General features: G+C 42.7%; 1 long non-coding RNA gene across 1 annotated transcript in view; it reads right to left on the reverse strand.

The window, feature by feature from the left end:
- LOC309690718 overlaps nucleotides 1-14,732 on the reverse strand; it is a 62,801-nt gene extending 48,069 nt beyond the window's left edge. The window contains exon 1 of the long non-coding RNA XR_014271803.1: nucleotides 14,674-14,732. This is a non-coding gene — a long non-coding RNA (uncharacterized lncRNA). The remainder of the gene's footprint in view (nucleotides 1-14,673) is intronic.
- Between the last annotated feature and the right edge of the window lie 9,419 nt (nucleotides 14,733-24,151).

Here is a 24,151-nt window from a genome sequence, read left to right on the forward strand (position 1 = left end):
GATACGAACACACTTTTTGCAACAGTGATATTGAGACTACAGAGCACCTTTTTTATTCATGTGAGAGTTCCAGATGTTTGTGGGATGATTTTCAGTCCTGGTTAACCTCTAAAAATATTGACTGCCCTTCTCTAACCTTTCAAGTAATTAGATTTGGCCTACAAACAGAAAATAAGAAAATAGAATTTGGGATTAACAACTTGTTTATAGTTGCAAAATTTTTCATTCACAAATGTCGCTTCTTGAAAATTACTCAGATTTTTGCTTTAAAAATGAAGTCCACCTATTGAAGGCTTCATTGGACAAGTAACTCCTTACTTGAATTTTTGATGCAGCTTTTCAACTGATGTACAGATGTACTGATGTTGATGATACTATTTAAGGCAAGGCAAGGCAAGGCAAATTTATTTGTATAGCACAATTCAACAACAAGGTGATTCAAAGTGCTTTACAGAGACATTAGAAACAAAAACAAATAAAAAGCATGATTTAAAATTGATTAAAACAAGCAAACAAACAAACTAACTAAACACACACATTTCACACCTGTTCGCGCGATCTGAACCCTTATCGTAAGGGGAGCTACCAGTCCTTCTGTGGACGAGCTACTTTCTATTTTAAATTCCCTGAATTTAAAATACTCTCTAGACCCAGTCTAGACCCAGCTGGGGAGCTACCCAGAGCTCTAAACCCACTTAACAAACAAACAAACAAACAAACAAACAAACAAACAAACAAACAAACAAACAAACAAACAAACAAACAAACAAACAAACAAAACAGTATATAAAATCAAAACAGATAAAATCAGAAATAGATAAGATCAGTAGTTAATGTAAGTTTTGAAATTTAAGCTTAAAAGTGTGGATTTGGTGCTTTATTCAAATGCAGCTGAGAACAGGTGAGTCTTCAACCTGGATTTAAATAAACTGAGTGTTTCAGCTGATCTGAGGCTTTCTGGGAGTTTGTTCCAGATATAAGGAGCATAAAAGCTGAATGCAGCTTCTCCGTGTCTGGTTCTGACTCTGGGAACTGATAAAAGACCGGATCCAGATGACCTGAGGGATCTGGAAGGTTCATACTGGGTCAGGAGGTCACTGATGTATTTTGGTCCTAAACCATTCAGAGCTTTATAGACCAGCATCAGAACTTTAAAGTCTATCCTCTGACGGACAGGCAGCCAGTGTAAAGACCTCAGAGCTGGACTGATGTGGTCCACTTTTTTGGTCTTAGTGAGGACTCGAGCAGCAGAGTTCTGAATGAGCTGTAGTTGTCTGACTGATTTTTTAGGTAGACCTGTAAAGATGCTGTTACAGTAATCAAGCCTACTAAAGATGAATGCATGGACTAGTTTTTCCAGGTCCTGTTGAGACATCAGATCTTTTATCCTTGAAATATTCTTGAGGTGATAGTAAGCTGACTTTGTTATTGTCTTAATGTGTTTTTATAAGTTTAGGTCTGCATCCATCACTACACCCAAATTTCTCGCCTGGTTTGTGGTTTTTAGGTGTATAGATTGAAGTTCTCTGGTGACCTGTAATCGTTTTTCTTTGGCGCCAAAGACTATTACCTCAGTTTTGTTTTTGTTTAGCTGGAGAAAATTGTGGCACAACCAGTCATTAATTTCCTCAATGCATTTACCAAGAGCCTGTACAGGGCCTCGGTCTCCTGGTGACATTGTGATATATATTTGTGTGTCATCTGCATAGCTGTGATAGTTTATTTTGTTGTTGTTTATAATCTGTGCCAGTGGGAGCATGTAGATGTTAAACAGAAGGGGTCCCAAGATGGAACCTTGGGGAACTCCACATGTGATACTTGTCTGCTCAGATGTGAAGTTACCTATTGATACAAAGTATTTCCTGTTTTCTAAGTATGTTTTGAACCAGTTTAGTACAGTTCCTGAAAGACCTGCCCAGTTCTCCAGTCGTTTGAGTAATATGTTGTGGTCAACTGTATCAAATGCTGCACTGAGATCCAGTAAAACTAGGACTGACATTTTTCCACTGTCTGTATTCAGACATATGTCATTAAACACTTTGGTCAGAGCGGTTTCAGTGCTGTGGTTCTGTCTAAAACCTGACTGGAAGGCATCGTAGCAGTTATTCTGTTTTAAGAAGTAACTGAGCTGTTGGGAAACTGCTTTTTCAATGATCTTACTTAAAAATGGGAGATTTGAGATCGGCCTGTAGTTGTTCATTTGTGTCTTGTCAAGATTGTCCTTTTTCAGTATAGGTTTGATTACAGCAGCTTTTAGTGATTCTGGAAACACACTTGATATTAAAGAAAAGTTGGCGATCTGTAACAGGTCTGACTCTAAAGTCTTTGAGACCTTTTTGAAAAAACTTGTTGGCAGGACATCTAAACAGCAGGAGGAGGAGTTCAGTTGACCTAAGATGTCCTCCAGGTCTTTGCTGTTAATAGGTTGAAACTGTTTCATGGTGTTTAAACAGTTTTTTGGTGGACACAGTACATATCCTGGATCTGCTGTTGATGTACCAATTGCTTGTCTAATTTTTTGGATTTTTTCAGTGAAGAATTTGGCAAAGTCATTGCAGGCCATGGTCGAATGAAGTTCGGCTGCCACTGACACAGGAGGGTTTGTTAGCCTGTCAACTGTAGAAAATAAGACCCGAGCATTATGGCTGTTTTTAGTGATGATGTCAGAGAAGTAGGACCTCCTTGCATTCCTCAGTTGTAAATTATAATTGTGAAGTTTCTCTTTATAGATGTCATAATGAACCTGGAGGTTTGTTTTTCTCCATCTGCGCTCAGCTTTCCTACACTCTCTTTTTTCATTTTTCACCAGTGTGGAGTTTCTCCATGGAGACTTTTTCCTTCCAGAGATAACCTTCACCTTAATGGGAGCAATAGTGTCCATTACATTTAACATGTTAGCATTGAAGCTATTGACGAGCTCATTGACTGACCCTCTGGACAGGTCAGGTGTTAATGGGAAGACCTGGTTAAAAATTGCACTACTGTGTTCAGTTATACACCGTTTTGTGATCACTGTTGTTGATATATTTGTGTGGGCTGAGATTTTACTTTCAAAGAAAACACAGTAATGATCAGACACGCCCACATCAGACACAGTAACCTTTGAAATGCTCAGGCCTTTGGAGATCAGTAGGTCAAGAGTGTGTCCTCTATTATGTGTGGCCTCTGTTACATGCTGAGTCAGCCCAAAGTTGCCCAGAGTGTTACTCAGGTCTTTAGTCCCTTTGTCCTGAGGGTTGTCCACATGAATGTTAAAATCCCCAGCAATAATTACACAGTCGAAATCAACACAGATCACAGACAGCAGTTCACTGAGGTCATTAAAAAAGTCTGTGCAGTATTTGGGAGGCCTGTAAACATTAAGAAACACAACTTTGGATGGGGCCTTCAGCTGTAAAGCCACATATTCAAAAGACTGAAAACTTCCAGGAGATAGCTGCTTACATTGAAATGATTCATTAAATAAGACAGCAACCCCTCCTCCTCTCCTGCTCGCCCTGACCTCACTGATAAAACTGTAGTTAGGAGGGGTCGTCTCGATGAGAACAGCTCCACTGTTACTTTGGTCCAACCAAGTTTCAGTTAAAAACATAAAATCAAGGCTGTGCTCAGTGATTAAATCATTAATTAAAAATGTTTTCCCAGCTAGAGATCTAATGTTTAATAAAGCCAACTTAAGTGTTTTAGAGGTATTACTTGTCCCCTCGTGTTTGGGAGCAGTCTGTGGCACACAAGGTATGTTTACTATATTTAAAGATTAAGAAAAAAATAATAATAAAGTTGTGTTTTCAAAATTGGAGTTCAAGTTATTTTTACTTCCAATAGTGTTAACATGCTGCACAGGTCAGGAACAAGATTTTATTTTCATTGTAAGTGGGCTAAAGCAGTTAATTAAAAGTAGTCTAACATAAATGCTGTAATTTGATTATTTTAATAAACATGTAACTTGGATGGATTGGATGCTGGCGTGACCACAGTGCACACGTCTGCTGTTGCTCACAGTGGTCCAAGGGACGCTCAGTTTGTGTGTTCAGACACATGAAACATTAGAGGGAACATTGGTCATCAGGTGTATTCCAGTCAGCTGTTTCCTCGTGTGTTTCTACTTCCCCTGATCACCTCCTTGTGTGCATTTAGTCTCTGTGTTTCTTTCTTTTCTTTTGATCAGCTGTAAAACTGCCTGTTTCAGTTTAAGCATTGTTTTAAATAAATTGCAGGCTCAAAAACTGTTTTCTCCCATTTCTTCTTGTTGCATGTTGAAGCTCTACTTGGAACCTTGTTAAGATCCAACCAAGCAAAACAGGATTTTTTGACATTTTTCAAGCAGTCTTAAACTTTTGATCGGGACTCTCAGATAATTTTATCTTTCAGAGCCTCTGAACAGCTTTACTGCACATTTTCCCTCTTTTCTCTTTCTCTTTCTCACTCTAGCTTGTTCTTTCTTCTTGATAATCTGCCCCTCCCAGCCTGTCAGCTCAAACACTGTTACACAATACATATTATTTATTCACATACAAGATAAATAAACTGACGAAGCATTCAGATCATAATTCTCCTTCTAAAGCTGCTGAACAGGACAGAAAAACAACAATAATAATAAATCTCAAACTAAAAATCAATCATTTTTAACCCTTGCATGAAAATGAAAGTGAAAGTAAGCTGGTGTTTGTGCAGCAGCCTCTGGGAGTGTCTGCAGTGCTGCTGCATGTGTCTGACTGAGGATCAGATTTATGAAGATGCCACTGATGCTGATGCTCCTCTTACTCGGTAAGAAAGCTGCTCTGATACTCTGCATGCATGTGCGCACACACACACACACACACACACACACACACACACACACACACACACACACACACACACACACACACACACACAGGTTATTATATATGCAGTGCACTGATGTCTGCTCTCTGTGTCCTGCTGAATGAAGCCCTCCCTGCTCGGGTGATGCAGGGTGGATCCCACCATGTGGCTCAAATAACTGAGAACTATGAAGCTCAGTGAGGTTTTAGTTCATCATGAATAAAGCACTGACACACATTCACACAGATCTCAGTGTTTTATTCATTTTGAAGCAGCTCATGAAGAACAGGTTGATGACTCATGAAACACAACATCACAGCAGTTTGTTTAGAAGCTGTTTATATTTGAAGGTTGAAGTAAGTGTCTTCAGTTTTTTACTTCAGTATCTTAACATTTCAATGGTAACTTTGTTAATATAACATTAGGTCATATTGAACTTATTGTGAACAAACTGCATCTCTGCTGTTCACCTGTTTCATGTCACAGTGGCATCTTTTACATATTTGTCAGCTTCCTTCAGATTATTCTGATTCATTTTGCATTAATTGTTGTAAATATACAAACGAAACCTTACTGATTGTTTTTCATCAGAACCCAACACAAAGCTAAATTCTGCTGCATCATCTCCACACTGAAAGGAAATTCACTGTGTGTGTGTGTGTGTGTGTGTGTGTGTGTGATTATATCGTATGACATAATCACAGACACGCATACAGTGTAACTGTTTTGGTTGTGCTGCATGAAAGACGAGTGTGTATTGGGGAGGTTGAGTTACTCAGGAGAAATCTCCCCGTACATCAACTGTCACTGTACCCCCTTAATAAACCATGTGCTTAAGACTCTGCGTGAAAGTTAAAATATCTATGTTCAGTGCACATAGATAGATAGTCTATATAGTTATATAGGTATACATGTCACACACAAATCCACAAAATGTTCCAGCATCAGAGCTGTGTCCATCAGAGGGACGGCTCAGAGTCAGACAGGCTGACATGTTTGCACATGAGGACGTCTGCTTCTACTCAGTCACTCACTTTCCTGGTTGTTGACTCAGTCGGCTCCTCTTTACCTGTTTAGTTCATCTGTGAACCATCAGGAAACTCTTTGGAACTTTACCTGATGTCCTGTGTCTCTCAGCTGTTACAAAATCACAGCACTCACCTGCTTTATATTTTTATCCTCAGGTTCCCAGCATGCCTCAGGGGTGGAGGTGTATGAGGGGGTGGAGTCTGTCCTGCTGCCTTGTCAGGTACAAGCTGATGTTACCATTGACTCCACAGCAGCAGTGTGGGACCGTGAGGAGCTCAAGGACCCAATGGTCCACGTGCGTCTGCCGAGTGGTGACGATTTTAAAGATCAGAATATTCGTTACTTCAGTCGAACATCACTGAGAGCCGAGGCTCTGCAGACTGGAGACCTCAGCCTCACTCTGAGGAAGCCCACAGTCTCTGACAGTGGAAACTACACCTGCACATACCGCAAGTATGGACAAGCTCAGCACAAGGCCTATGTAGACCTGAAGGTCACAGGTCAGTGCTGTCAGGTCAGATGCATGCTAATGGCAAGTTCTAAAAATCTGTTGGTTGATGTTCAGGTTGTTTGTTGTGTGTCGATCACAGAACTTCCTCCTCGTTCTGCAGTCTGGTTCAAAGTCCTCTCAGGTGTCCTGGTTCCTGTGGTTCCTCTGGTTCTTCTGGCTGTTATGTTTGCTGCATGGCTGTCTTGTAGATACAAAACGTTAAAGAACAAAGAAGGTGAGTGTTTTATTGGACCATCTGATGAAATATCAGAACCTTGAAGGTAATCAGCAAAGTTTGATTTGGTGATTTGACAGCACCATAGCTGACGTCTCTGTCCTGAATGAGTTGTTAGTGATCTTTACATCACTGATGGTTACCACGAACTGTTAGATCCCAGTTATCCTGTACAAGACGTCTGGACCGACTCTTTGTTTGAAGGGCCAAAGTTTCTGGTATTATCATTATAGGCTAACAGAAAGTAACTAAAGCTGGTAGTGAGGAGACGCGCTGAGCTCTAAGTGCCTGCAGGAGTGTCCATCCTGCTATCCACTGATGATGCAACTGACTGATAACATAACAGTTAGGTGCAATCAATAACCACACCTGTTAGTTTCAGCTCTCCTCTGATGATCCTTCTCTTGGTAAGATGGATTAGTCTTATAATAGTTAAAGAAAAAAGGCCCCATGGATAGAAAAAGCTGTGACAACCATTGAAGAAGCTCATCTCCAGGCTGGAAGCAGGACTTCAGAAAACACAGAGTAACATCAGGACAGCAGGTCCATGTGTTACCCTGTCCATGGTTTACTGTAAGTGCAGTCAGATGTGTGATGAGTGTTACAGAAACACTGTGTCCACCTCTCCCTCGAGCTTTTACACTCTTCACAGCTTTGACTGGAGTGAAACCATGAGACGCTGAAAGCTTTGACTCTATGGTATCTGGCAGACACGTTCAGTTCAGCTCTGCTGCTGATTGGACACCAAACACAGCACAGTCTCTTCATGGAGCAAAGGAACACGTTTCAGACTGGAACCAGTCCAACATGTTTTACTGCAAACATTTCACTTCATCCTGTCAAAGGAAGTGTGCTGATGCTGTGCAGCTCATGTTGTGCTTGGTTGTTCTTTCAGTTCGTGAGGTGGAGGTGGGTTCAGGTGTGAAGTCTGCCAAGCTGCCCTGCAAAGCCACAGTTCACCTGTCTCAGGTAAATAAAGTCGTGTGGAAGGACAGAGATGGCAGGATAGTCCACGTGTATCAGGAAGACTCTGAAAAACAGCACAGACGTTACAGGAGCCGAACAGAAATGATCGAAGACCCGCTGAAGACTGGAGACCTCAGTCTGACCCTGACATACCCCACACACACAGACAGGGACACCTACACCTGCACCGCCTACAGCAGGGAGGGAAAAGTCCTGATGGAGAAAAAAGTGGAGCTGAAAGTCGAAGGTCAGTGCAGCAGATGATCCTTATTCACAGTTTGTGTTTGATAAGTCAGTGGTTTGTAATGACTGAAGTAGTTTGTGGGAGAGAAACTGGTAAATATCAGCAGTTAAAGCATCAACCAGGCTCAAAGATAAGTTTGTGGGAAACTGTAAATTTGATTCATTTTTGTAGTGGTTCAGATATTGTGAGGACGTTCATGAGATGAGATGAGTGTAAGAGAATCAGACATAAGACTTCAGAGCTCTGACTCTATCAGCCCGGCTATAGTGTTGCAAAAACAAACCCTGAGCTCGTTCCCAATGTCCTAAAATGAGACGAGTGATGGAAACCTTTACAACAGCAGCAGGTGTCTGCAGAGAGGCGTGTGAGCCGGAAACATCCTGGTCTCAGTGTTGCATACAGATTTCCCTAAATGCTTCTTCCAAAGCTGGATAGATGCTGTCTCTCCTCATCAGAATCTCAGAGACCCACATGAGTCTACACACCGCTCAGACAGCCAATGGTTTAAGGATGATGCTGGGCTATGAACAGGCTGTAGACGTTTTATGTTGATTCAGCTTTTATGAATCAACATAAAAACTGGGGGATTAAGTAAAAACATAAAGTCCACGACTGGTGTGTCATCAATAACAAGTAAAATGTTAACATGCTCACGTTGTTTGTTGTCCTCTCAGAGTGTCAGGTGGAGGAGGAGGAGGGGGCGGAGTCCGTCTGTCTTCCCTTTCAAACCACAGAAAACCTGCCTGACGACAGTGAAGTGGTGTGGAAATGTTATGGACCAGAATACAGGAAGGTCCACGTGTATGAGAACGGCTCTGACTGGCCCGACAAACAGGACGACCATTACAAAGGTCGCACTGAGATGAATGAAGACGCTCTGAGGTCTGGAGACCTCAGTCTGACCCTGAGACACCTCAAAGTGGGAGATGCTGGGAGATACGGATGTGAGGTCCACAGCAAGGAGGCCTGGAGATACAAGAGGGTGTGGCTCACAGTCACGGGTTAGTTAGTTCATTCATGTTTGTGTGTGTGAGGTGTGACTCTTCTGTTTCCTCTGCAGGGAAAAATCAGGCCTGACACCAACATGATGAGTTCACCTCGTGCCCACTAGAGGCCAGCAAAGTGAACCACAGGGTCCCACCAGTGGCCTTTTCTTGAGGGTTTTTTCTTTTCATGTGTGTGTGGAGTCCTGTCTGTGCCCCTCAACAATAATATTTAACTATTAATCACAATTTTGTTAAATAAAATGAGCTGGCTCGCAGCAGTCACATGACTACCATTAACCAATGATCGCTCTTAACGGCAGAGTGCACTGGTTACGAGGTGGGAACGAGCTCACAAAGAGCCACATGGGTGGTGCAGAGCTGCAGGACAAACTGGGAGACAGACTGATGCAAAGGAAACCAGTAAGCAGGTGAACAGCGCACACTGTAGCCTGTAACACACAGCAGTGTCAGCTTATTATGGACACGTTCAGCTGTTTGTGGCAACTGATGAGTTGAAACAGACGAGCGTGCTGTGTGTGTAACAGCACGACAAACATCACCTGTGTGATGCTCGTCAGCTGCCAGCTCACTGGGTACAGCAGGCAGGGGTCTGTAGGTCTGTGCACCGTTTTAGGGAACATCTTTAGTTTCACAGTAAGCTGCAGGGCTCTGTTTCTATAATGTTTTTCTATCATCACTTTATTATGGATCAGGTGTAAAGGTGTCATGTGTGGATACTTAAGTAACAGATCAATACAATAGCAAAGTGTTCTCAGATGGGCAGCACGTGGAGAGAAGATGGAAGGAGGAAGAGAGTCAGACAGTGATTCACAGGCAGAGTTGATTTCTCACAGTTTTGTTGCCTTGTGTTTCCAAGCACTGTCATTTTATTATTATCTCATAACACGTGTTTAATCAGCTCCCATCTCTCCTGTGGACTCTGTAATGTCTCAGACCGACAGCAACATTGTACCCATCAGGTAAAACACAGGCTACGTTTGCTCTGCATCGTCCCCACATGATCACAGTGATGTAACATGATGTGCTTCCATATGAGGTTCTTGATGAATGTGTTGTTGTTCTCCAGCCTGGTTTTTTAACTTTGAGCCCCTTCAAACGTCTCTGCACGGCCCTGCCTCTGAGGAGCAATCTAAGTGTGTGAGGGGAAAGGACAAAAGAAGACTGAAACATCTTTTCTACCATTGAAAAAACAAAGTCAGAATTTCAACTTCCTGATTCTTCTTCTTCCAATTATCTGCTCGTGTGCTCTAAGTAGAGAAGCCCAGACCTCCGTCTTCCCAACACCACCAGTCCACCCGAGAGATGTAACCCAGCACGTCCTCCCCTAGGAAACATAGACGACAACAACACCGAAAGAATAAATGAACTCTAATCAATATATTACCTGTAAATTCAGTCAAATTGCTTCCAGAATAACCCAAAATCATGACTTGTGAAAAAAGTTGAAGCCTTTTTGTCCCACGTTGTTTGAACAGTTCGGTCCACGAGACATGAAAGGAGGCTGATATTAATAATATATATGAATAAAGTTAAAGCTGTTGAAACATGCAGTAAACACTCGTGTGAGTTAGGAGATTTATAAATAAACTTTATCACCAACACACGGTGATGGACGACAGTCAGGGATGATCATTACAGTAAATGAATGTTTACACTGGCAGGTGTAGTTTTTCTTCTGTCAGCTGACGGTGTTTCACAGTTTGAGAGCAACAATGAGCACAAAGACAGAATTCAGGCTTGTCCTTGATACTCTAATCCATTCAGTAATCACATTACAGTTACAGTCATGTTCTTACTGCGTGTAACTAAAGTTCATCGGTGATGCTTTCATCTTCCTGCCTCTGCACTCAGCTGCTTTCAGTTTGGGTGGAGGAAATCGCCGTAGCAGCAACATTACACACGGAAAATCACAACTCTGACTTTAATGAAACGTTTCCTCTTTAACATTATTCAGTAGGAACCACTGAGAGGATTTTCCTCCTCGCTGACTGAAAATGTACCAACTCTGACTCAAGCATCACCACAGAAACGTGTGGTGGGGAGATGAGGATCTGCTGACTCTGCTGGAGTTTGCTCTGTGATAAAGACATGAACAGTCTGTGCAAAGTAACCTCAGGCTGTCAGAGCTTCAACACAACGAGGCAGAGCACAAGAAATAAGACAGCGAGAGAGAGAGGGCCTCTCCTGAGTCCTCACATATACACACTATACACATACAAGTATACAAGTACACTATACACATACAAGTACACATACAAGTACACTATATACACTATACACATATACACACTATACTATGCTAGCATCACCATGGCAACTGCACAACAGCTCCATCACATCCCAGTGCGCTCTGATAAGCTCCTCCTTCTCCACCCTTCAAGGCCTGTGTACGCTGCTGGGTGGACCTATGATGCAGAGCTGCCCAATCACAGCAACACACAGCAGACATGTAGCATCAACAGCTCATCACATCAACATCTGTCAGCTGTCTGTGTTTATGGTAAAGCTGATCCTGACTCTGTTCATGCCCATGATACTGGTCCTGCCTGAGAGCTGCTCATCATCACCAGCACAGACTGAAAGTCCATCACTTCCCTTTATCAGCAACGGCTCGCGGTCTAAACTCCTTTTAAGGAAAAAGATGAAGCAGGAAAGGAAACAGTTTCAGGAGCATCATGTAGAGACGTGCAGGATAGAAACACAAGCTGAGAGTCGCAGCACTGTGCAGGACCAAAAGCTGACGCTGCAGGACAAACGGACAAACATTTAAATCCACACACAGAGAAAAATGTTAAACACACTGAGCAGGTGTCAGGACTCCATCAGCTCAGGATGAAGGTGATGGAGTCAGGAGTCTGTGCTGACTACTGTGTTATAGCTGTTTACTCCACACACACTGATGATGACCATCAGCAAGGATACACAGCCGGACCTTTTCCTGGAAGCAGGAAGCCCCTCCCCCACCGAGTTAGTCCGTTTCACCTCCTTTGTTCTACACAGAAGCTTCCTGATGGGCAGCTGGACCTGATGAGTCACATTAACATGTGCAGAGGAGATGAGATCAAACTCAGTCACAGAAACAAGTTTCTGTTTGGTGAAAATGAGGCCAAACTGACTCATTTAGTGCAGACAAAGTAAAACTACAATAACATGGTTACACACATGTGCATTTGTTCACCAGTCACAGCACATTGATGTTGGATCAGCACGCACACCACCAGCAAACCAAAGGAAAGCTGCTGCAGTCAGAGCAACAACCCTGGTCCACAGAGAGCTTCAACACAGCATCAGAGGACCACAGAGAAGGAGACCAGAGCCTTACATACATCAGAGATCAGTGAAGACAACACGCAACAACAGACTTCCTCACAACATGTTGCTCACGCTGAGCCTTCAGTGAACTCAAACACTTTTAAGCATGGTGGTTTAGCACGGGAAGAAGATGAAAGTGTCCATCACCACCTTCAGCTAATTGATCAGGAAGCATTCTAGCAGCATCGGGGATTCGTCTCTCTGGACAGCTTTGAATCATTTTGTCCATGAGAGAGAATAATGCATGTGAGGATCCCCTCAACATCTCACCTTCTTGCTCCCTTCTTGCATAAAAAGCTTCCTTCCTAGCAATAAAAGACACGGGGCGACTTCCTGTTTGATCCAAACAGCTTTTTGAGACAGTAACCCGCCTTTGTTGCATCTAGGCTGGATTGTTGTAACGCACTTTATTGTGGGGTTACTGATGCATCCATTATGAGTCTGCAGCTTGTGCTGCAGCACGTCTTTAACTGCAACAAGTCTGAGCACATTAGCCCATTTTAATTTCACTCCACTCCCTACCTGTACATGTGAGGCTCGTTTAAAGTCTTTTATTTGTTTTTAATCTCTCAATGGGACTGCACGTGCTGTGAAACAATTCATTCACAAGCTTTAGTGCTACTTCAGGAAGTGCTTCCTGCTGCTCTCCATCAGTCTGGATGACGAGTCTTCAGCCTGAACTCACCTGTGAGCCACAAGAGCCCAAACATGGTTTGTATTTCACCTTCATGCAGTTGTGTTTATAGTGTACATGTTAGTTATTAATGCAGTCTGCACTCCTCTCTCACACAATGTCAGCCTGACTTTGTCTTTAACCAGCTTCATTTCTACTTTACTGTAAATATAAAAGTTCCTGCACTACATCACAGTATGAGACCCTTACCTGTGACTCTGTAACTGAATGTGTTTATTGTAGTCTGAACGAATGTATCGTTCTTTATCACGCTGCTGTTGGATCTGTAGAGTTAACCTGCAGCTTCTGTTAAAGACCTGGATGAGCTCTATTGGTTAAAAGGGCTTTGAGGGCTTTGACAACAACCTCACCACTGAGCTGATGGAGCCTCTCGATGACTCGAAAGGTTAAAAACATTAAACTCTACAGAGTCTCTGATCTGTTCACTCATCCATCAGTAATCTCCAATTCATTTTTGAGGTGAATGAATGAATGAAAGTGTGGAAACATGAATGCGACTGCCTGATAAACTCAAACTAGTCTCAATACAACAACATGCACTAAATGAAGAAACTAGGGAAGTGTAACAGAAACACAGAGCACACTCATGCTGTGTGAGAGATCACACAAGCATGAGTGTGAAGCATGAAATGAACAACAGGAGACAATAAACACACAGCAGGAGCAGGGGCGGAGCGTGGGGGTGGCTTACTGGGCTTAAGCCCGGGTTGTTTTGTCAGAAGCCCGGGGTCTTTTGGAGTGTAATTTTTTCATAGTTAGATGCCTGGCTGACAACTGCATAAAACAAAAAGTACACACAATATTCGAAGCACATAGTGCACACTGTGGGAATTTACGACTGTGCGTGAATCCCCCCTGATATTGGTATGATCCGAGCTCAGGCACTAAGCGACTGAGCGAGGGGGCGGGGCAGCTGCTGCCAGCAGTGAGTGCGCTGTTGGAGAAACGGAGCCAGCCATACTAAGGAGAGCTGAAGTTTGACCAGGTACCAAAGCAAATCATTCGTACTGTACAAATAATGTAAATATGACGGTGCATCACGAAAGATTGATATCAAACTGATCACTTGACCAATATTACGTTACTTGCTCTTCAAGTGAATCAACAAATGGCGAAATGAAAAGCCAACAAATGCTATTTTTTTTAGAGAGTCTTAGGTTACGTGTGTTTATTTCATATTTTCAGTTCTTACTAGGGTTGCCAACTCCCTGAAAAATAAATAAGGGACACCTCGTGGCCAGGGCCGGGCAACCCAGTTGTCTTCACCCTTCCCAGTGTGGTAGCTCTTTTTTTTGTGTGTGAAATTATTTTTTAACCATTTGACTTGAATTTGATTTAAGCAGATGCATATTCTTTGTGATATGACCACATGGGAAACAAATGATCATTTAGCCATTTATTTTTAGCTCAAAATGACAACATTAACACAGTAAAACAGGTCTCTTTCTTAAACAGAAGCCTGTCATGCTTAACTTTTGAGAATATAAGTAAATCTTTCTTTAAAAGAACTCTGTCCTGCTTAACTTAAAATTATATAAATTAATAGAAAGCAATAGAACAAAAATATTCTTGTAACAGTGCACATATAGTGCATTTAGTACAATTGGCTTCAGTTGAGGTATTATTTCAGCTTTTCTAATGCTAATCAGCTGCTCCTGTTTGTAAACCCGCTTGTTCCCATGATTACGCATCATAACTCATCATCATTATTCATCTATGTATTACTTTTATGTATTAGTCATCTATTTGTTGTAATCATCTATCCTTACAGTTGTTTATTACACAAAATAAATTATATTATTACACTTCTGGCCACATAGCGCTGATATTCACTGCACATGCCCATATTAACCTTAACCAGAGGGTTTAAAAAAACAAACCAGTGTTTACATACCATATCTGCTTCTGCCGTGGCCTGGTGGACAAAAAATTGGTTAAGGGTTCCCCGAGCTTTCATGCCCCTCATGTTCTTCTTGTGCCCACCATTAGAAGCATGCCTATGGAAAAAGTGCGCCGGCACACAGTGCAGTGCGCTTTAAAGGTGTTATCGTGCACTTTCCCAGCCAGGTGTTTCCCTTTTCCCAGTCCTCCCTGTACTTTTGCAGCCTTTTTTTCTTTCTCTGAGGGGAACAAACATTGCTGCTCTGATGCTGGGCTCACACTGTGCGATTTTTGGCCCATTTTGAGACGATTTTTGAGTCGTGCGACCGATTTGGTGATCGGCCCGATTTTGGCCTTCATCGTGCGTCGTGTAGTATACGTGGGGTAACGAGAAGCGATTAATACCTCGAGCAGCTCCCGATCATCAATCGCTCGTGAGGGTGTCACCACAGCCGCTCACACTGCTCACGCGCAAACACGTAAACGTCGGTGAAAAAGATGGAGCAGCACAGCTGTGCAGCGTGTGATCTGGACACAAGTGATGGAGGCACAACTTGTAGAACTTTGGAAAGCTCATCCGAGCCTTTTCGATGTGGCACCACAAAATTATCACGACCACAACAACCGTGAAAATAGTTGGATTTACACTGTTGCTCGATCACAGCTGCCTGATCAATGTTTTTCATTAGCAATTTAGCAAAGTTGATGGTGGTGGTGTGTGTGTCTGTGTGAGTGAGAGACAGAGCGAGCGACAGATTGTCTGTTATAACCTTCATGTTATGGAGGCACAGTGTGAGCACTCAGGTCGCATCTGAGCATCGGGCGGTATAGTGTGAGACCCTGCATCGTGACCTACCAACTTCTAACCCCTGCGAGTCAATCGTGCAGTTTGAGCAGGAGCTGAATAACGCGACTGAAAAAATCGCACAGTGTCTGCCCAGCTTTAGGTGTACTGTCGTCCGAGACTTGCACCGCAGTGTCGGCGTTTGTTTCCCTGTTGGCCATGCTTCTTGTTGTGGTCATCTGTTGTCTTCCGGTATTTTCTCCGTAAGCGACCTTTCCTCGACCAATGAGATGAGCGGTAATCTGAATTGTCATACTCGAATTGTCATAAGTGTGCTGTCAGCTCATTGGTCACAAAGCAGGAGAGGGGCTGGGAATTATGTTTTCAAACAAAGCGTTAATTCCATTAACATTTATAGACTACTTTTGATTCTCACTGTATTACGGGACAAAGTGCGTCCCTTATTAGCTCAATACGGGACGTGTACTTTTGTTTCTAAATACGGGACGATTCCGTTTTTTAAGGGACGGTTGGCAACCCTAGTTCTTACCCTCCCCGACTAAATCGGTTTCAGTTATGTACTGAAATATAAGAATGGACATTATTGGGTTCTTTCAAAGGAAAAACTCAGGTAAATGTTATTTTATATATTATGCTTTGTATGTTGTTCAGTATATTTCTATGCAAAACAAGAGGGATTTCAGTACACAGCAGGATATTCACATTTGTAACCAGATATTTACACTTTAGGGAGAAAACATAAAACATTTTTACCGTACAACATCAATTTAGAGTAAACTTTTGTTTTAGATAAATATTGAAATATCTTTTGAATTAGTTAAATGTCAGAATAAAGAGAGAGAGAGCTTCTATTTATTATCACTTTGATCAAATTTAGGAGTACATGTACACTAAGTTTGTTAATTAATAGGAAAACTCCAGACGATTCCATTCTGAGCTGAAGAAGCTTCTGATAGGTTAGTAGAGTCCATGTGAGTAAACTGGTGGCACAGCTGTGGATGCATATAAGGCAAAACACAGAGGCTGTTTCTGTGACATGGGAACATCAAGAGATGTCAACCAAAAGACCAGGAGAAGAACTGTGGAGCTCCATAAGTGTGGCTCAGTTTGAATACAATTTGGTGCCATTTGCAATTAAGAAATACAGATAGTTTCTCTCTTTACTCTGAAAGTTAACAAATATGTTTTTTATATTTATCTAAAAAATAAACATTTAGTCTGATTTGATGTTACAATTAAAAAAGTGTTTTTATCTGAAGAGTAAATATCTGGTTTCAACTGTATATTTGATGATTGTCAGCACAAAGAGAGAGAGAGGAACAGAGAGAGAGAGGAACAGAGGGGGAGAGAGAGGGAGAGGAGAATGAGGACAGAACAGAGATGAACAAGAGCAGGTGAGACACACATGTTAGTCAAATGGTTGTTTACCAAAAGTATCAGCGTATCATAGGTCCTCATGTATCTCGTACCTAGTGTTTCTTTTTAGGTTTTTGTTATTTTTCAAATTCTATATTTATTAAGTTCTGCAGGCTTGTTTGCACAACAAGGATAAATAATTATATAAACGTTTCTCAATCCAAATAGTGGACTTTGGTAGAATTAAAAAAATAAGTGTAGTGCAGGTCTATGATGATTTTTAGTGCTGCTATCATCTAGTTCTGATTCTGGTTCTGTCTTGGTTAAGTCCTCAGTAGTCCTGATTTTGAACTGTTGTAGTCCTGTTTTAATTCTGGATCAGTTCTGGGTCTGGTTGAATTGGGGTTTAGTCCTCGTGTCTTGATACAGCCCTGACTTTGTTCTGCCTTGCTGCTTAATTAAAAAACTAGTTTAAGGTGTCCCTTTAGGGCTAAGCCCCGGGTGTTTCAAATGTCTGGCTCCGCCTCTGAGCAGGAGAGAATCAGGACAACACAAAGTGCACGAGACCAGAGACTCACAATAACACAGAGACTAACCTCACACAGGTGCCCAAACAGAGACACCTGACTGACTTCATAACAGGGACACCAAAGGACAAAACTCACAGAGGACCAGGAGGACAAAAGAACCAGACGTCACCTACAAGAAGCCCAGAGACACAACACTGAGACGTCATGGTAACAGGAACCAGGAACATTTCACCAAAAACATGAAGAAGTTACAGAAACTCAAACACTGGACCTACGACCCCGACAGAGCCGAGCTGAAGGAGGAACACCATCAGGACGCTACACCCCCAACCGCACTGAAATAACCTGTAATGACAACATCCACAGACCAACCAGGAGAGAGCACACAGAGCAGGACTGATCTCATTGGCTGGACGCTCGCTTCTATTTAAATCTAATGACAGCAGCTGCGTCACACCTGAACACGACACTTCTGCTCTCGTGATCTACAACTGTGACTTTAACGTCAGCGACACCAACATCTGACATTATTGTAACGACATGTTTCATTATGTCATCGTTTACAAGCTGCAGAGCAAACACGCTGAGGAGTCAGAGGTCAAAGGTCAGTGGTTTGATTCTCCTGTGAGCAGAGAGAGGATCTGAAAGTGCAGCAGGAAGTGTTGATCAGGAAGCTTTGGACAGTTTCAGACAGTAAAGGAGACTCTTTAATACGTCCTGATTCACACACAGTTACACAATGATGCCATCAATAACATGACCTGCTGCCATGTGTGGTTGCTGTGGGACACCAGGACCCCCTGACATCCCTGTAACAGACCCTCTGTGTGACGTCTCATCTAACCCATCAGCAAAGACACCAACAGTTCATCCACCCTCCTCTGGTCTCTGTGAGGAGCAGTGAGGGGCTCGTAGCGTCTCTGTGCTTTGACAAGATTTAAAGTCACCAACAGATTTTTGTGCCACTTTAAAACTGCACCACAATCTGAACGTGACAAGAACAATTCAATAGTAAAGCAAAGGGTTTAAGTTCTGTACGAGAGTTTAGATTTAGACGTTTGTCTCACTGGTGGATGCAGGCGATGCGTGCAGAGTGTCAGGCAGCAAAGTTACCTGTCAGACTGTCCAGTAGGTGGTGCAGAGGGTGGAGGGGATTCTTCATGATGATAACAGCTTGTTTAATCATCACAGCCTCAGCAAGTCATCAGAGTAACACAGCAGCATACTCACACAGAGAGCACACACCCGATGAGATCAAAGGGAAGCTGGAGGCGTCTCTCAGTCAGTGCAGACAGCATGAAGGCTGCAGCTGCCTCCCTGCTCCTGCTCCTGAGTCCCACCTTCATCCTTTCACTCTCACAGCTCAGGAGGTCAAGCGGGCACCTGTTAAGACCCTGGAGGTTGGTAGTTTGACTCCTGGCGGCTCCAGGCTGCATGCTAAATATCCTCGGGCGGGACGCGAACACAAAGTTAGATTCAATTCAATTCAATTTTATTTATATAGCGCCAAATCACAACAAAAGTCGCCTCAAGGCGCTTCATAGATACAGAGAAAAACCCAACAATCATATGACCCCCTATGAGCAAGCACTTTGGCGACAGTGGGAAGGAAAAACTCCCTTTTAACAGGAAGAAACCTCCGGCAGAACCAGGCTCAGGGAGGGGCGGGGCCATCTGCTGCGACCGGTTGGGGTGAGAGAAGGAAGACAGGATAAAGACATGCTGTGGAAGAGAGACAGAGGTTAATAACAGATATGATTCAATGCAGAGAGGTCTATTAATACATAGTGAGTGAGAAAGGTGACTGGAAAGGAAAAACTCAATGCATCATGGGAATCCCCCGGCAGCCTACATCTATTGCAGCATAACAAAGGGAGGATTCAGGGTCACCTGGTCCAGCCCTAACTATATGCTTTAGAAAAAAGGAAAGTTTTAAGCCTAATCTTAAAAGTAGAGATAGTGTCTGTCTCCCGAATCCAAACTGGAAGCTGGTTCCACAGAAGAGGGGCCTGAAAACTGAAGGCTCTCCCTCCCATTCTACTTTTAAATACTCTAGGAACAACAAGTAGGCCTGCAGAGCGAGAGCGGAGCGCTCTAATAGGGTGATATGGTACTACAAGGTCATTAAGATAAGATGGGGCCTGATTATTTAAGACCTTGTATGTGAGGAGCAGGATTTTGAATTCAATTCTGGATTTAACAGGAAGCCAATGAAGGGAAGCCAAAACAGGAGAAATATGCTCTCTCTTTCTAGTCCCTGTCAGGACTCTTGCTGCAGCATTTTGGATTAGCTGAAGGCTTTTCAGTGAGTTTTTTGGACATCCTGATAATAATGAATTACAGTAGTCCAGCCTGGAAGTAATAAATGCATGAACTAGTTTTTCAGCGTCACTCTGAGACAGGATATTTCTAATTTTAGAGATGTTGCACAAATGGAAGAAAGCAGTCTTACATATTTGTTTAATATGTGCGTTGAAGGACATGTCCTGGTCAAAAATGACTCCAAGGTTCCTCACCGCGTTACTGGAGGCCAAGGTAATGCCATCCAGAGTAAGAATCTGATTAGATACCATATTTCTAAGATTTTCAGGGCCGAGTACAATAACCTCAGTTTTATCTGAATTAAGAAGCAGAAAGTTAGCGGCCATCCAGGTCTTTATGTCTTTAAGACATTCCTGCAGTTTAACTAATTGGTGTGTGTTATCTGGCTTCATGGACAGATAGAGCTGGGTGTCATCTGCATAGCAGTGAAAATGTATGCTATGTCTTCTAATGATACTGCCTAAGGGTAGCATGTATAGTGTAAACAGAATTGGTCCTAGCACTGAACCCTGTGGAACTCCATAATTAACCTCAGTGTGTGAAGAGGACTCTCCATTTACATGCACGAATTGGAGTCTATTAGATAGATATGATACAAACCACTGCAGCGCAGTACTTGTAATACCTACAGCATGTTCTAATCGCTCTAATAGGATATTATGGTCGACAGTATCGAACGCTGCACTGAGGTCTAGCAGGACAAGCACAGAGATGAGTCCACTGTCAGAGGCCATAAGAAGATCATTTGTAACCTTCACTAAAGCTGTTTCTGTGCTGTGCTGAGCTCTGAAACCTGACTGAAACTCTTCAAATAAACCATTCCTCTGCAGATGATCTGTTAGCTGTTTGACAACTACTCTTTCAAGGATTTTTGATATGAAAGGAAGGTTGGAGATTGGCCTATAATTAGCTAAGACTGCTGGGTCTAGAGATGCTTTTTGAGTAAAGGTTTAACTACAGCCAGCTTGAAGGCCTGTGGTACATAGCCGATTATTAGAGATAGGTTGATCATATTTAAGATCGAAGATGCATTGGACTGTGGATGTGTGTGCGTTAGACAGAAAGCACTTTGATAGAAAAAGCACAGAAAGAAGTGTTTGTGTGAGGCGAGTTTCATACAGCCAGTAAATATTGAGTAAAGTGAGAGTTCAGGTGGTGTAGAAGAGCACTACATGAGAACCAATCACAGCACAGACTCCAACAGGACAGGAGGCTTTCAGCCAGTTTGGACTGAGCAGCTCTCATTTCTACAAACCTGCCCAAATGTATGATGTGTTCAATGCTGTGATCATGATGTGCTGTTAGAGCCATTAGAGCAGGCTGTAGGTGTCGCAGGTGCAGTGGTTGGTATCATATCTCATTGATGTCATCAGTAGGAGGTAAGTGTACAGTTTCACTGACATGCAGCTGACACCATTTTTCTTTTGCCTGTCCTGACCTGTAACCATCAGAATAATCAGAACAATCTGAAAGCCAAGAAAAACGCCCCCACAGTTATTTCGCAAAGGGATCATTATGGCTTTGCTATGCTAAATGTAATAGATTTGTTTTACTTTTGAGTTATTACACTCAGAACAGACAGGACTGGGCCGAGACAGAAGAAAGACAAAGTAAAGATAAGGAGAGAAACATAGAGGAGAAGAGGGACAGAGAGAAAAGACTAAAATCTGTTTGATCCCATCCTGCAGAAAAACAAGCAAAAAGAAACAAAAAGAAACAAAAAGAAGCAAAAAGAAACAAAAAGAAACAAAAAGAAGCAAAAAGAAGCAAAAAGAAACCAGCACACCAAGGAAACAACAACAACTTTATTTATAGAGCACATTTAAAAACCAGCGGTACACCAAAGTGCTTAACATAAGACACAGGGAAGTAACACGAGTCTTATGAGGCCTCAGCAAAGTATCAAATATACTCACAGGTCAATGGCACTAATACACAGGGGTAATATAAAACATAATGAAAGCACAAGGCATTAAAAATATGTATAAGGGAAAATAGAGTAAGTCTAAGGTGCGAGCATGAACGAGCAGGAAAGGCGAGATTAAACAAACAGGTTTTTAACCGTGATTTAAAAGAATCACGATCAGAAGGTTATTCCACAACTCTGGTGCAGCCAGGGCAAACGCCCGGTCACCTCTAGACTTCAGCCGAGATCCAGGCTGCACCAAGAGTAACTGAGTAGATGATCAGGCAGGAACGTACGATTTAAGCAGTTCCTTAGGGTAGCTCGGTGCCGTGTTGTTGGTAAACCACAGCAAACCACAGCAGCAGCATCATGTGCACCAGTAACAGTAACTAATAAACACTGAATCCTACTGAGCAGCACACTGGACTGATAATGCACGATGTGTTTAGTGTCAGCAGCACAGGACGACACAGTGTGTGTCTGTGTACACCTGTGTGTGTGAGCTTGTGTTCAAAAGGTTTCCATCAAGCCACATGATACACATCAGCTAAAGTGCAGGAATGTGTTGATGACTGAAACAATGCTGTGTTGAACGTCAGAGTTTTCATTTCACACCATATTGTTATACAAGTGTTCTTCTTAACACACAAGTGTTGGTCACAGAGCTCGATGTGCTGGAACTTTTTACATGTGCATGTTTCCCCAACACAATATGATTAGAAAACACTCCAACCATCTATTCTGGAAGATTTCATACAATCAATGAGTTAAACTGCAGGAATGTCTTAAAGACATAAAGACCTGGATGGCCGCTAACTTTCTGCTTCTTAATTCAGATCAAACTGAGGTTATTGTACTCGGCCCTGAAAAGCTTAGAAATATGGTATCTAAGCAGATTCTTACTCTGGATGGCATTACCTTGGCCTCCAGTAACGCTGTGAGGAACCTTGGAGTCATTTTTGACCAGGACATGTCCTTCAACGCTCATATTAAACAAATATGTAAGACTGCGTTCTTCCATTTGTGCAAATATCCTCTTAGTTGTTATTAATCTCGGCTCTGCCACCGTTTCTGGAACTGGGGACCATCACACTCCTCTGAGCTCTGTCTATAGGTTCACTTTTAGCTCCCACTCTGACTAAACCATCACACTAAACTGGTGCTACTTCCTCCTAAACCAGTCCATGTTTCCTCTGACATCGTCTGTCTTTCCTGTATGTCACTGACAGAACAGGAACTGTTCTTCACCGTGTTCTTCGTTCGCTCCGGTCAGCTGAGCGGCCGTTGCTCTCAGTCCCCAAATCAGGGCTGAAACTGAGGAGACGGAGCGTTCTCCATCGTGGCTCCTCTGGAATAATCTTCCTCTTCACACGAGGCAGTCGACATCAGTGCTGCTTTTAAATCCAGAGAAACACATTTTTATTTGCTTGTTTTTGACTCAGTGGTTAACTGACTTGTATTTACTTACATTTTATTGTTTTTGCTATGTTTGTAATTTTATCCTATTTATTATTCTTATTGTATCTATTATGTTTCTATTGTTCAGCACTTTGGTCAGCCTTGTGTGTTTTTAAAGTGCTATATAAATAAACTATGATGGTGATGATACACTCAGGCTGTGTCACTCTGTGACCTCTGACCCTCAGTGTCCTCTGACCCTCAGTGACCTCTGACCTTCACTGACCTCTGACCCTCAGTGTCCTCTGACCCTCAGTGTCCTCTGACTCTCACTGACCTCTGACCCTCAGTATCCTCTGACTCTCACTGACCTCTGACCTCCTGTTGCAGGTGTGTGTGCTGCTGCTGTCTGCAGGTGAGTTGATGAAGTCAAACCATCAGTGAGGCTCCAACAAGAACACAAACACATTTGATGCCAGTCACAGATTTATGCATCACTCTGTTTGTGTCTGCTGATCCAATAAAGCTCTGATCCTGGAGATCCCTCCAGATCCTGTGCCAGCAGGAAGTGATGTCACTGCGCTGCAGACAGAGCAATGGTGACATCATCACAGCTCATTTCTTCTTTAATGGAAGTCATGTTGGAAATAAATCAGAGTTCATCATCACAAACGTCCAGCAGTCTGATGAAGGTCTCTACTCCTGTGCTACTGATGTGTTTGGAGAATCTCCTCAGGGCTTTCTGAGGGTCAGAGGTCAGACAATGACATCACATCCTGTATAAAGACCTGAACTCACCTGAAGTAAAAATAAGCTGACTGAACCATCTTCACCATGTCTCCTGCAGATCCTCCTCCTCATCTCCACACCTGCACCTCCTCTAATCCTGTGAACTCTCCTGCTCTTGTTTGGCCTGTAACAGACTCCTCCGCTCCTCCCTCCTCCTCCACCCTCGTGCTGGTTGTAGCAGGTCTGGTTTCGGTGGTTCTTCTTGTTCTGCTGGTTTGGGGAGTTCTCTGGAGGAAACAGAATGAAATCTTTCAGAGTTTAAAGCATGATGTCAAAGCTAGAAGGTCTCCTGACTGCAGACTGGGAGCTGACGCCACAGTAGAGCGGGTAGAACAGGAACCAGTGTGAAACAAACTCTCTCTGGATCAGCTGAAGGCTTTT

Source organism: Aulonocara stuartgranti, assembly GCF_965226115.1.
Source record: "Aulonocara stuartgranti genome assembly, chromosome: 16".
NCBI classification, from domain to species: domain Eukaryota; kingdom Metazoa; phylum Chordata; class Actinopteri; order Cichliformes; family Cichlidae; genus Aulonocara; species Aulonocara stuartgranti.